Raw genomic sequence first — 13,302 nt, forward strand, 5'->3', positions numbered from 1 at the left:
GGGTAACAATGTAAAGTAACTAAAGAGACAAAAATTAACGAACAGGGATAGTCACTAGTCATAAATAACTAAGGGGTGGCATCGTGATTGGATGATTTTCGGTGATTCGGGGAATCACCGAAAACTCGGGGATAGTGCAAGCCCTGCTTGATTTCTAATTAGTAAAATCGAACTACTTAACCACACGAGAAAGGAAACGCTCCGACTTTGCGGTTGACGACAATGAAGAATTGCAGTAAATTAATTCAGAGTCAGCCAAACGCTACCACCTCTGGTGGTGGTGGCTCGCTGACGGCTTTGTGACACTTTGGTGGGGATCAATCAGAGCTCTCGTTGACGGCGTTTTCATTAATGTCACTTCATTTTCAGGGTTGTTTCCCCCTTTTTTTCAGAAATTGGACATTAAATATCACACTGGTTTTTACCAAGGACATTAAATCTCGTACTGGCTTTACCATGGATATTAAATCTCGTAGAGGCTTTTACCAAGGACATTAAATCTCGTCCCGTATATAAATAATCCATATCCATCAAATTGTCGAATTTTAGGGACCTTGGAGGTTGAGGTCCTTGGTGGCTAGGGTCGTTGGTGGTTGCGGTCCTTGATGATTCAAATCCATAATCATCTCACTAATTCCATATTGTGTACTTGTTCATTCTAAGACATGTAAAAAAGATTGAAATAAAATTATCATGTTAAAAAATAAACTTCAAAAAAGTATAAAAAATGGGGGATGGACCCAAAAAGTTGGGGAAAGGGGGGCCTCTCTGTGTCTCAAGCGCGCAAAACAGTATTATGAAAAAATTGAGGGAGGGGCCTAAAAAGTTGGGGGGAGGGGGGGCCTTCTGTGTCTCAAGCGCGCAAAAAAAGTATTATAAAAAAATGGGGGGGGATCCAAAAATGTTCGGGGAGGGGGCCCTTCTGTGTCTCAAACGTGCAAAACGAGTATTATAAAAAAATAGGGGGGGGGGAAGCAAAAAAGTTTGGGGGGCCTTTGGGTTGGGGTAGGAGACCTTACAAAACTGTTCAAATGGTACTTGTGTATTATAACGACCACAACCGTGAAGGAAAGCCAAGTTAAGTCGCAAAATCTTCTTGTCACCGTTTCCAAAGATTGATACTAGTGTTGTTATTCTATCATTTATGCTAAGTTGCGTTATAAAGGCTTCGAAATAATAATAATTCCAGAATTTATCTCTGACACTAAAGTAGAGAAGCCATATTGTTTCTGAATTCCCCTCATGATACATTAGAATTCTCTATCAGATTTTCATCATTGTCAATTATGTAAATCAATTTCCTAGAAATATGAACCTCCGTTCGGATTCAATACACTTAGAAACATCTCTGATTGGTCTAGAAAGAGGCGTGGTCTTGTACAGTTAGACTCGCTCTTATCTGGCAATATTGTAAACTCCCGTTTGTATTCAATAGGCATAAAAAAATCAAACAAAATAACATAACCAACAAACATAACAGAACCAAGAAACAACATATCTAAGAAACAGCATCAACATAACATAATATAATATAACATAACCATCAACAAAACATAACCATGAAACCACATAACCATCAACATAACAACATAACCATCAAACAACAAAACCAACAAACAGCATAACCATCAACAAAACGTAACCATGAAACAACAATAGCATAACAGTCATAACCAACAAACATAACATAACCAAGAAACAACATAACCAGCAACACAACATAACTTAACATAACAACATAACATAGCTCCATAACATAACATCAACATAACATACCATCAAACCACATAACTCTCAACAAAACATAACCATGAAACAACATCAACATAACACTCATAACCAACAAACATAACATAACCATGAAACAACATCAACATAACATAACACTCAGAACCAACAAACAATATAACCATCAAACAGGCCTAGAAAAAGACACGTGATCTTGTACAGTTAGACTGGTTATAGAAGGCAGCAGAGGTGCCCCCTTCAAATTCAATAATGGGTCCCTACTCTACTATGACCTCTGCTACTATTAAACTAGTATTATTGAGGCTACGCATTTAAGGTGAATATTTGACAGAATGGGGTATTTGAGGTGGAACTTGAACTAAATCAAGAGACACTATGTGCATGCAGATTTTCAAAATGGCGTATCTCAAAAAGGGATTTGTGTATTAAGTTGGAACTTTCAGAGAATGCTTAAAGGGAAAGTTAATTCACAAAAAGAAAATATGTGTACGCTCAGGCCTGAATTTACCACTAGGTCCCTAGGCCAGGATTTAGGGGCGCATAATGCCAGGGGGGGGCAATAAATTATCCATGAGTAATTTTTTCCTTACAAAAACTGGACTGATGTGATTTATCGTCGCCAGGTGTACTCTGCCGCCACGCTGCCTATTCACAGAAAAGTGACTTTAAAATAACACAGGAATCCCATGGTCACTTAAAAACTGTCAGGTGTCTCCCAAGAATGGTAGCTGAGAGTTTTTTATTACCCCTCTCTTTCATCACTTGTCGCTCATCAGTTGTGTTCTGTTAATAGTTTCCATGAGCCCCAGATTATTGGGAATAACCCCGAAAATCTTGCAAAAACGGAGCGGCAAAAACGATTGTTTTTTTTCTTTACTTTTCTTTGAAAAACTTATTTTGTTAAAAAGTTTTTTTAATTAATTTCTGTTCGTTTTATATTGACATAGTCTTTTCAGGGAAAAAGAAAATAATACTTTAAATCTTTTCATTTTTTAAAGAATTTATATTTTGGCCTGCTATTTGTATGCTGGGAGAAAAAATGTTCAGCAATTTTTAACAACGTATACCCTTTTAAAAATCTGGAACAAACAGTAGTGTTTAATTTAGTCTCATACCTCCTCTAGTTGACCAGAAATCGAAAACTTGATACCATTCGGAAAAAAATCCGTTTACTTTTTTTGATAGCTTGGATACACTTACGCTATTTTGATTTGGTTAAATTTTAAGAGAAAAAGTAGCCCCGAAAGTCTGAACATAATACCCTCAATCGTTCTTGGGATACTGCTGAGATGCCTTATTGGGAATTAGCATTAACACAGTGCATTTTGATTTAATCTTATGGCAACATTTAGTTTTTAAACAAAAAGGCAAATAGGAGGGTGGGCGTAGGAGGGGGATTAGTTTCCCTCCAATCACTTTCGACTATTAAAAAGGGCATCAGTCCTTTCTACTTTCAATCGAATGAGCCCTTTTCGAAGTTCCTACGACAACTCCTTCGATACGAAGTACCCTGGTCTAAACAACAACAACAACAACAAAATAATACATTATACCCACATCGATCTTTACTATACAAATGTCAATCGTACAAATAACTTTCGACTATTAAAAAGGCCGCAAGGCCTTTCAATTTTCAATCGAATGAGCCCTTTTTGAGTTTCTACGACAACACTTTCTATAAACACCTTATATGCCCACAGGGCATAAATTACAACCTTTACCCCAAGGGCTGTGAGGGTGGTTGTCATCCTATATGACCTAATTACCAGAACTTTCAACTATGTTAAAAAAAATGGCTATCTCAAAATTTTGATTGGATGTGTCTGGGAAAATGGTGGGCGTGAGAGGGGCGTTAGTCGCTCTCCCATCACTTTCAACTATTAAAAAAGGCACTAGCCCTTTCAATTTCCAATCAAATAAGCCCTTTTGAAGTTTCTACGACAACGCTTTCAATAAAAACCTTATATATCCCCAGGGCATAACTTACAATCCTTGCCCTGAGGGCTGGGCGGGAGGGTGTTATCCTCAAAGAGCTAATTTCCAGAACTTCCTGCAACGTTGAACAAAATAGCCATCTGAAAACTTGATTGGGTGTGTTTGGGGATTTGGTGGGCGTGAGAGGGGGGTTAGTGACCCTCCAATCGCTTTCAACTATTAAAAAGGGCACTAACCCTCTCAATTTCCAATTGAATGAGCCGCTTTTGAAGTTTTTACGACAACTCTATCTATAAGAAACTTAGATGTCCCCAGGGCATAACTTACAACCTTTGTCCTGAGGGTTCTGGGTGGTTTGTCATCCCGAAATACATGATTTCCAAAACTTTCAACTACGTTGAACAAAATGGCAGTAGTGTAGCTCTAATATAAGGTACGGCGCAGGTAGGAAATTACTGTAGTAATATAAGGTACGGGGCAGGTTGGAAATTACTGTAGTAATATAAGGTACGGGGCAGGTAGGAAATTACTGTAGTAATATAAGGTACGGGGCAGGTAGGAAATTACTGTAGTAATATAAGGTACGGGTAGGTAGGAAATTACTGTAGTAATATAAGGTACGAGGGTGGTAGGAAATTACTGTATCAATTAAAGGAAGAGCACAGTCCCCCCACCATACAAGCAGACAGTACTCCTTTATAGTGTTAATTAAAGGAAGCACACAGTCCCCCCATCATACAAGCAGACAGTACTCCTTTATAGTGTTAATAAAAGGAAGCGCACAGTACTCCCTTACTATGTCAATGAAAGAGAGCGAGTACTCCGTTACTATGTCAATGATAGGTAGCGCACAGTACTCCCTTACTGTGTTAATCTAAGGTAGCAGACAGATAGAAATCCCAACGCCTAAAAAGTTATATCTTTGGTTGTTTTTTTTTATGCTGTAATTATAATCAGCATACCATGAAAATTCGTGGTGTTCACATTACTATGATTTTGGTATTAAATTTCATGTTTCTGTTAAAAGTCATGGCTGTTTTCATGCATTGATGGTTGTTTTCCTGGTATGGGTAAACGAACTTGATTGTTACGAAATTCTATGGCAAAGTGTTAGGTGTGGTTTTTTTATGTTTAACCTTGAACACGGGTATAAAAACTCTGACGATGAGTTATTTTCTCAGTTCAAAATAGACATTTGAAATAATACCATTCATTTTGACAAAAGGAATATTGATGAAAGCTACACGCAAGAAGTAAGTTATTCATTTATATTCTTGCTGGGTAGGGAAAATAATTCTAATATAATTTATCGTATGGATTATACAGTCCCCTTATATTTAACGAATTGTTAAATATTTTTGAATCTGGATCTTCAGAGGTCGGTAAAGAGCAATATCAAAACAAAAAAGAAGTGTGTAAACACTGCATTTAAATGGCTTGCGAACTTAGTACATGAGGCAAATCATACTTATTTTTTTTCTGGCCCAAAGCCCCCCAACACTATCCCCCGACCCTATACCCCCCTCCATCCCCTCCCTCCCTCCTCTTCACCCCCCTCTATCCCCCTCAACCCCCCCCCCACCAACTCCCCCAACTTTTTTTTACATCTCTTAGAATGACATGAGACATACTTAAAACATAAGAAAAATCATATTTAATATTTTCCAACTTCAAAATGGGGACGATATAGATATGTATGTCGTGACTTTTACTATTAGAAAAATAATGTTTGTAGTGACCATTTTTTTAACTTTTTTTACATCTCTAAATCATATCAGAAAAAAATAGAATGACAGTTTTGATTTAAATTTTAAAACATATCCTTGTGCATAATATTGATGAGGACTGATGGTTCTCATTCAATATTTTTTCATGAAAAACAAACTATTTTTTTAGGATTTACCAGAGCTCCCTCTACCCGTTAAGAAGACAAGGAGGGGCGAAGCAACTCCACTGGTCATTTCAAATAGACCGATTGTTATACAATATGCTCATCGGTCGAAACCGTTAATCCCATCAACAACCACCGTAAACCTCCCAATAGCCAACTGTCCACCTGCCACATCAAACATCCACAGCAAGAAGCAACAACCATCCGGACCCATCATACACCAGCCAACAGTCAACTATCCAACTGCCACATCCAACATGCAAACCATAGTCCCATTCCAAGAAGCTGATATAGTCATGGAACCAGTCACCTCTCTCCGTGATTACGTAAGAAAAAAATTAAATCTTCTCTCTCTCTCTCTCTTGTCTCTGTATATATCTATCCCAGTGTGCGTGTTATAAAAAAAGTATGTTGTGTATGGTCGTGAACTATGTTTTAATGACAAAAAAACCACAACGTTTCAATGTTAGGATCGAACGTAATTTAATAAGTATAAAAAAAAGTAATAAAAGGGTACCCCTTCTACAGTTGTAGGTTATTGAACAATGAAAATTTTTTTTTCAGCTTAATAGAATTGTCACATCACCATAAAAGCAATAATAGAATAAAAAAATTATGTAATTTCTCTTTCTTAAACCAGGTTACACTTGAAACATCATATTAAACACATACATACACTATATACATGCATACATAAACACACACACACATACACACACACACACACACTCACACACACACACACACACACACACACACACACATACAAAAAATAATACAATAAATCACACTCTCTCAATCAATAAAACACTATCTATCTCACTCGCAAACACACAAACATACAAACACAATCTATAACACACAAAAACTTACACACACGAACACACACACACACACACACACACACACAAACAGAGACAATCTAAATATCATTTTTCTGGTAAAAGAAAAAATAACTTTACATTCATTTTTGGATAAGTGTCCAGGAAATCCCACCATCATCAATCCTAAGGACCAGCAATTTATTTGATGACATGGAGACACCTTTATTACCACCACCATCACAATTCCAAGATGATCTCCATGTCGAGTCACAGGAATGGATTAAAAAGTTGTTAATCGATTATTTTGGTGATGATAGTAGTAGTAGTAGCATGCTTCTTCCGGATATAGGGGATAGTTACATTAATGTACCAAGTACATCTACTGGGGGTATGGCTCAACCAACTAACTTCGAATGGGCTGATTGTCTCAGTCAAGATACACTCGAGGGTTTGTTGAGTGAGTTGGGGGATTTCACACCTCGCAACATACCCAACGGTGAACAAATTGGTACAGGACATGAAATTACCGTAGCACCCCCTGTCATGCCCGATATTAATTATAGTATGCTTCTTCCGGATGATGGGGATAGTTACATTAATGTACCAAGTACATCTAAAGGGGGTATGGTTCAACCAACTAACCTCGAATGGGTTGATCGTCTCAGTCCTGATACACACGAGGGCTTTTTGAGTGAGTTGGGGGATTTCACACCACAAAACATCCCCATCATTGAGAAAATTGGTGGAGGACATGAAATCCCCGTAACGCCCCCTGCCATGCACGATTTTAATTTAGCTGACTCTGCCTTGCACAATTTGTATGTTTATAGGGCTGAGTTTTGGAATCCATTTAATTCACTAACATCAGGTAGCATCATAACGGATCCAGTAGACATAGTACACTCCTATATGGGCAAGATTCGAGCCCTTCTTGAAAGAGTGATTCGGGAGGGAGGTGGGAGGGATGGGATTAAGGCTGCCATCGCACAAAAAATAATTTTTTAAATGAAAAGGCGGATTAGGTGTATGAGCGTTATTTACGTACTGAAATGCTACCACTTCATCCGGACCTCAATGATTTTGTGGGTGTTTTTAAGGAATGGGTTGATAATATAGTTACGAAATTGGATAATTATACTGAGGTGAGTAGTGGGTCGGTGGTTTTATTTATTGGGAGTTTGGATATTAATGTGGGTAAATTTAAAATGAACTTTATTTTAAGAGGAGGTGGGAGGGTGGTGTTGGGGGCAAAATATATTGAAGATTTAAAGGGGTGTAAAGGTGTAAAGCGATTTCGTTAATATACAGGGCTTCAGTGCTTCAAATATGCATTTCTTGTGGCAGCTCACAAGCCTCAGCAAGAGAATGCTACTAAGACACTGTTGGACGATTATGCAGTTAATGGGAGTCCAAATTTCCCTATAGTAGATTTTAATTGTTTAAATGATCAATATCCAGTAACACTTAATGGGATAACTATTTTTGAGCGGGCTAATGCACATTTAAAGATTGGTGTTACTGTTTTACGATATGAAACAGAATTTGAGGGGGGTGAGCGCAAAAAGTGGGTTATATCACCAGTAAGGGCTCCGTCCATTGAATCAGTGGAACATTGGGGTTGGCTTCTTTACAAGCAAGCCAGTGATCCCGATTCAATTGGACATTTTTTTTCCAATACCAAAAATAAGTCTGGTTTTAAGTGAGGGTAAAAAGGGGAGGTGGGAATGTTACTATTGTCCAACATGTCTTTCTAGATTCCAGTCAGAAATTAAGTTAAACAATCATATGAAGCATTGCAAGCGTCACGGATGTCAATCTGTGCAAACAGTTAGCGGTGACAGGGCCATCTTGCGATTTACGAACTTTAAAAATTCATTCCAAAAGAGTGACAAGGTGGCCTTAGAATGCGAAGCCGCTCTCATAGATGTTATGAACCATTGAATTCAAAGCTTGTTAAAAAAACATGAGGTCATTGCAGTCTCTTATGCTCACGCACAAAGAGACTCGAGTAATTCCATGCAATTGGTAGAGGTAGTTGAGAGATTGGGTGGTGAGGATTGTATGCTCTCAGCCGTGACAGCACTCATTAAAACAGCAAATAAATCAATATCACGGCTGCGAAATACGTCCTATTCAATGACTATATCACCAGAGGACGAGTTGGCCATTAAAACTAAAAAAATAAGTTGGGTTTATAAGGGGGAATTTGTTGAGGGTAATGGGTAAGAGGGAAAGGGGGTAAGGAGAAAGGAGGCAAAGGGATGGTCCGGGACCACGATCATTTGGGCAACCCGATTGTATCGGGATTGAGCAACTTTCGTGGAGTGGCCCATCAATCCTGTAATTTAAACGTTAGTAAACAATATTTTCTACCTGTTTGTATACACAATTCCAGCTAAGATCTGAAATTTGTTTTACCGGCGTTGGCACGATTGCAACGAGGTGGAGTTGTAGATGGCACATGGGTAGATTGTTCTTTTGCTTATAATATCATACCCAAATCGTCTGAAAAGCTGCTGCTCTTAGAATTCAAATGGCAAATAATAGATAATGATAAATTGTGTATGAATAAAATCCGTTTTTTAGAATCCTTTAGCTTCTTCCCCAAATCCCTAAGACAACTCATTGAAGTACAGAAAAGTGACGATTTTAATAGTTTCCCCCTCCTTAAGCAATACCTCCTTAAACAGCACTTTCTAGACGGTGAAATGTATTATTTATTAACGTGTAAGGGCATATATTTGAATGACTACAACAACTCCACCGCGAGGCTTTCTGAGGAACAATTGCCGTCCATCGCCTCGTTCTACAGTTCACTTTACGAGTGTCAATACACCGCTGTCAACTATGACTTTGCCAAGAGGGTTTGGGCTAAGGGAGGGTGTAAAAATGGGTGGGATTATTGTAGATTGTACCTGGCAGGTGATGTATTGACGTTGCTGGATATTGTGTGTAAGAACACTGATAAAATCTATAGGGAATTTGGGTTGGATTTTGGTTATTATTTTTCCATTCCTCATTTGGTGATGGATTTAATTCTTAAAATCAGTAAAGAGGAAATAGGCTTGATCACCGACGTGGATCAGCATCTATTTGCAGAGAGATCAATGAGGGGGGGATAGGTTTTTCATGGAGATCGTATCCTTGAAACTGATCCGACTGGACAAGACACCGGTGTAAAGTCGGATGCAGTTTTCTTAGATATGAACTCCCTCTATCCGTCGGCAATGTCTCACTACTCTTTGCCGTGTGGAAATTATAAATGGCTTAACGATCTTCGTGCTTCAGATTTCCACAACATTGCCAATGCTGAGGAGAATGGACCGCGGGGATGGTTTTTTGAAATCGATAGTGAAATACCGGTGGAGCATCATGACCCGGTGAAGGATTTTGTTTTCCCGTGCATAAAAAGAGCGGTGACTAGGGACTCTTTGAGTCCATACAAAAATTCTAAGGTAGAGGATGGTGATGTGCACTGGACACCTTCAAAACAAAGACTTATCGTCGACCTTCATCCAAAAGAGAATATCGTTGTACATCACATTCTTTTGCGGTGGATGGTAGCCAACGGTTTCAACGTCACAAGGATACATAGAGCCCTCCTATTTAACCAGAAACCCTATTTGAAAACGTTTATTGACACCTTTGTCGGTAAACGTTCCGAAGCGAAAACGAAGGTTGAAAAGAAAATCTTTAAACTCATCTTGAACCCAGCCTTCGGTAAAACGTGTGAGAGTGAACGTAATCGAAGTCGTTGTGACGTTGTGACTTACCCAAAAGAATGTGCTCGAATCGTTGCCGATCCAAACCTCATATCACTCACCATCATAGACTCGAATATGGTCCTCTTGAATCGAAAAAAAAAGAAATGTAATTTTAAATAAAAATATTGCAGGTAGCAGCGCAATAACCGAAATATAAAAAAAACTCATGTTATCATTCTTTTACGATGTGTGTAGGCGCCAATAGCCGGGGGAAGGAGAAGTTCAAGTATATTACGAGGATAACGATTCACTTTTGCTAAAAGTTAGAACCGCAAATTTATTAGAAGATTTGGAAAAAGGCGCGCACATTAGCTCTCGAATGGACTTTACCAATTGGAACGAGTCCATTTACCTGGAGCTAGTGAAGCGTCAGGACCCAAATCAGTTTTTAATGTTAAAATCAGAGACGGGAAGTGACTTGATTTCCAGTGATGTGCTTGCAGGTCTGAAGGTGTACTGTGTGCAAACGCACAAAGATGTAATCAAAAAAGTATGCAAGCGGATGCCTAGAAACTACGTGAATAAGAATCTTGACATGAATGTATATAAGATCTTTGTGGAAAATAGTATAGTTGCAAAAGCGAAAGTCATGGCGATTTGCTCTTTAGAATTTAAAACCCACACAGTTTTAGTTGATAAAATAGCCATGTTTCCCGTGTCAGATAAAGTCTATGTGTGTGTGGATGGTGTGACGGTGCTACTCCACGGACATTATATAACTCCTGACCGAAGTGTATGTCGAGATTATAGACATCAACTCTGTCGGGAAAAAATTCAATAGTAAATGGTTTGGTGGTGGTGGGATTCTTTTTAATAGATTTTTTCCCAACTCAACACTGTTTTTTTCCCCAACTCAGCAGTAGTTTTTTTCCCCAACTCAGCAGTAGTTTTTTCCCCAACTCAGCAGTTATTTTTATAGCAAGGTAGTGTCATTTTTTGTAAATAAAAAATGTGATCAAAATCGTTTTTTTTTTTACCCCGCGCCCACAGCCAGCCCGGGGGGGGGGGTTACCGGCCGTTTACTGGCATCCGTCAGTGGCCGCCGCGCCCTTCTGGGCTGGGGGCTGGGGGGCGCCCCTTTGCAATTGTGATAAGTGCTTTTTTAGTGTCTTTTTATTGAATTTATGACGTGATGGTGCCTTCTTTATGTTTTTTTTTTATGTGTGTGTATGTATTAATAAAACATTTAGTATTTTCTGTAGTGATGTTTTTATTCTGTAAATAAAAAATATGCATACCACATAAAAATGTTTTCTTCTTCACGAATCTGATTAGGGAAATTACTATTATTTTTTATTCAAGGGAGTGATGAAATCTACAGTCAGTTGCAGTTGTGTTTTGACATCGATACAAGTGGTAACTATGTATCAATTTAAAACTCCATTTAGATCGTTTCTTTGCGGACTATCAATGCCCGGCAAAACGACTTTTAACAAAAATAATTCAAAATCGTGATAAAATGTTTTTAGAAAATCCAACAAAAATTTACTATTGCTACAGTGTTTGGCAAGAATGCTATGATAGAATAAAAACTATTGGTCCAGACACAAAATTCAGACATGGACTTGAAATTTTCAACAGTATTGAATCAAACTCTTGGTTGATTATTGACGATCTGGCAGAGTCCATTGAAGAATGGTCTCAGGAGATGATACAATTGTTCACTGTCCGATCTCATCATCAACGGATCTCCGTAACCCCAGTTCTACACAATCTCTTTCAGCAGAGCAAGTGTATGAGAACACTTGCTTTGAATTGCACCTACTGTATCATCTACAGGGTTGTTCGTGATTCCAGTTCCCTCATAACGTTAATCAGGCAAGTGTATCCGGGTGAACCGAAATTTCTACTCTTGGCCTACAATCAGGCTAGCAACAAACCCTACGGATATATTCTATTGGACCTGAATCAAAACACACCCGAGGATTTACGTGCAGTCATCGATATTTTTGACAATGAAATTACTGTATATCTGCCGGTGAACAGTAAAAAAGGTCGTTAGTTGCAATCATGAAACTGAAGAAACTACATGAACATCGACATTTATTCAACGTCCTAGGTAATTCAAAACCACGACTTAGGAAGGCCATACTCAAACATGGTGTCGAAAGAGAATTCATTAATCTAATATCTGAACTATGTTTAAATCTAACTGAAGGCAATATTCAACTGCCAGAAGGTGTTAAGCAACAGACAAAGCAACATCGTTCCCTTGTACGCTCCCTAGCATCAGCAGAAAGCAAAAATAAAGGAAACGATTTTAAATGAAAACGACTTCTTCAAGCGGGTGGTAAATTTTTTACACTTTTACTGTCAATCATTGCAGGACTTGTAAACAGTTTTCTCTAGAGAGAGAATGGCCAAACCCTATAAATTGACTCCAATTGAACTCGCCCTTTCGCCAAAGGATCATTTCGAGGACAATCTCAATAAATTCATTAACAATCAGACAATCGCCGACGATGAAAAATTAATTTTGCTTCAAAATGCACTTCGCCGAGTGGACAAAAATAAATCCTCTCGTGAGAGACCACTCAAAGTAAATGTCATTGATCACAATAAAGAAATGACTCCATCATCATCATCGTCATCATCATCATCAACATCGATAATACCAAAAGAATAAGAAGAAGATTTGTCTAAAGTCATGAAAAGTGTTGCAGATCTAATGCCAAATTCCTATCGTGAACCGTGGAAAAGACTCTTGACATATCTCAATGACAGTGAACATGTTCAAATTGATGCTAATGAGAATCAAATTGTAATCCATAGCAAGACCTATATTCTACTTGATTTATTATCAGATTTGGTCACGAATCGTATAAGACTTGTATCATTTGACAGTCATCTGCAAACATTTTTAAACTCATCAAACTTCCCCAAAAGCCTTATTGCCAATAAACATGTTTTATAACGATTAAAGGAATTTAGTCAAATATCAAAAGATGTTTTTAAATCATTTTCAGAAAATACTAGCACGCCAAGTGGAAATGATTTGACAAAAGTTATGAGTAGAGGAGTCAAACGAAGACGTCTTAATATCACTGCATCCCGTTCACCATCACCTGTTAGTATGCAAATGGGCAGTGGACACTTCACTACGTGTTTACGTTCAAAATGGTTGAAGCATTGAAACATG

The 13,302-nt window shown here is 38.2% G+C and overlaps 1 protein-coding gene across 3 annotated transcripts in view; it reads left to right on the forward strand.

Annotated features, from left to right (window-relative positions):
• The window catches only part of LOC148942546 (MTRF1L release factor glutamine methyltransferase-like), a 203,306-nt gene that overhangs the window by 116,012 nt on the left and 73,992 nt on the right, over positions 1–13,302 (forward strand). The window lies entirely within an intron of this gene.

The sequence above is a fragment of the Artemia sp. Qi Xiang Cuo genome, chromosome 16 (genome assembly GCF_049724085.1).
Source record: "Artemia sp. Qi Xiang Cuo chromosome 16, ASM4972408v1, whole genome shotgun sequence".
NCBI classification, from domain to species: domain Eukaryota; kingdom Metazoa; phylum Arthropoda; class Branchiopoda; order Anostraca; family Artemiidae; genus Artemia; species Artemia sp. Qi Xiang Cuo.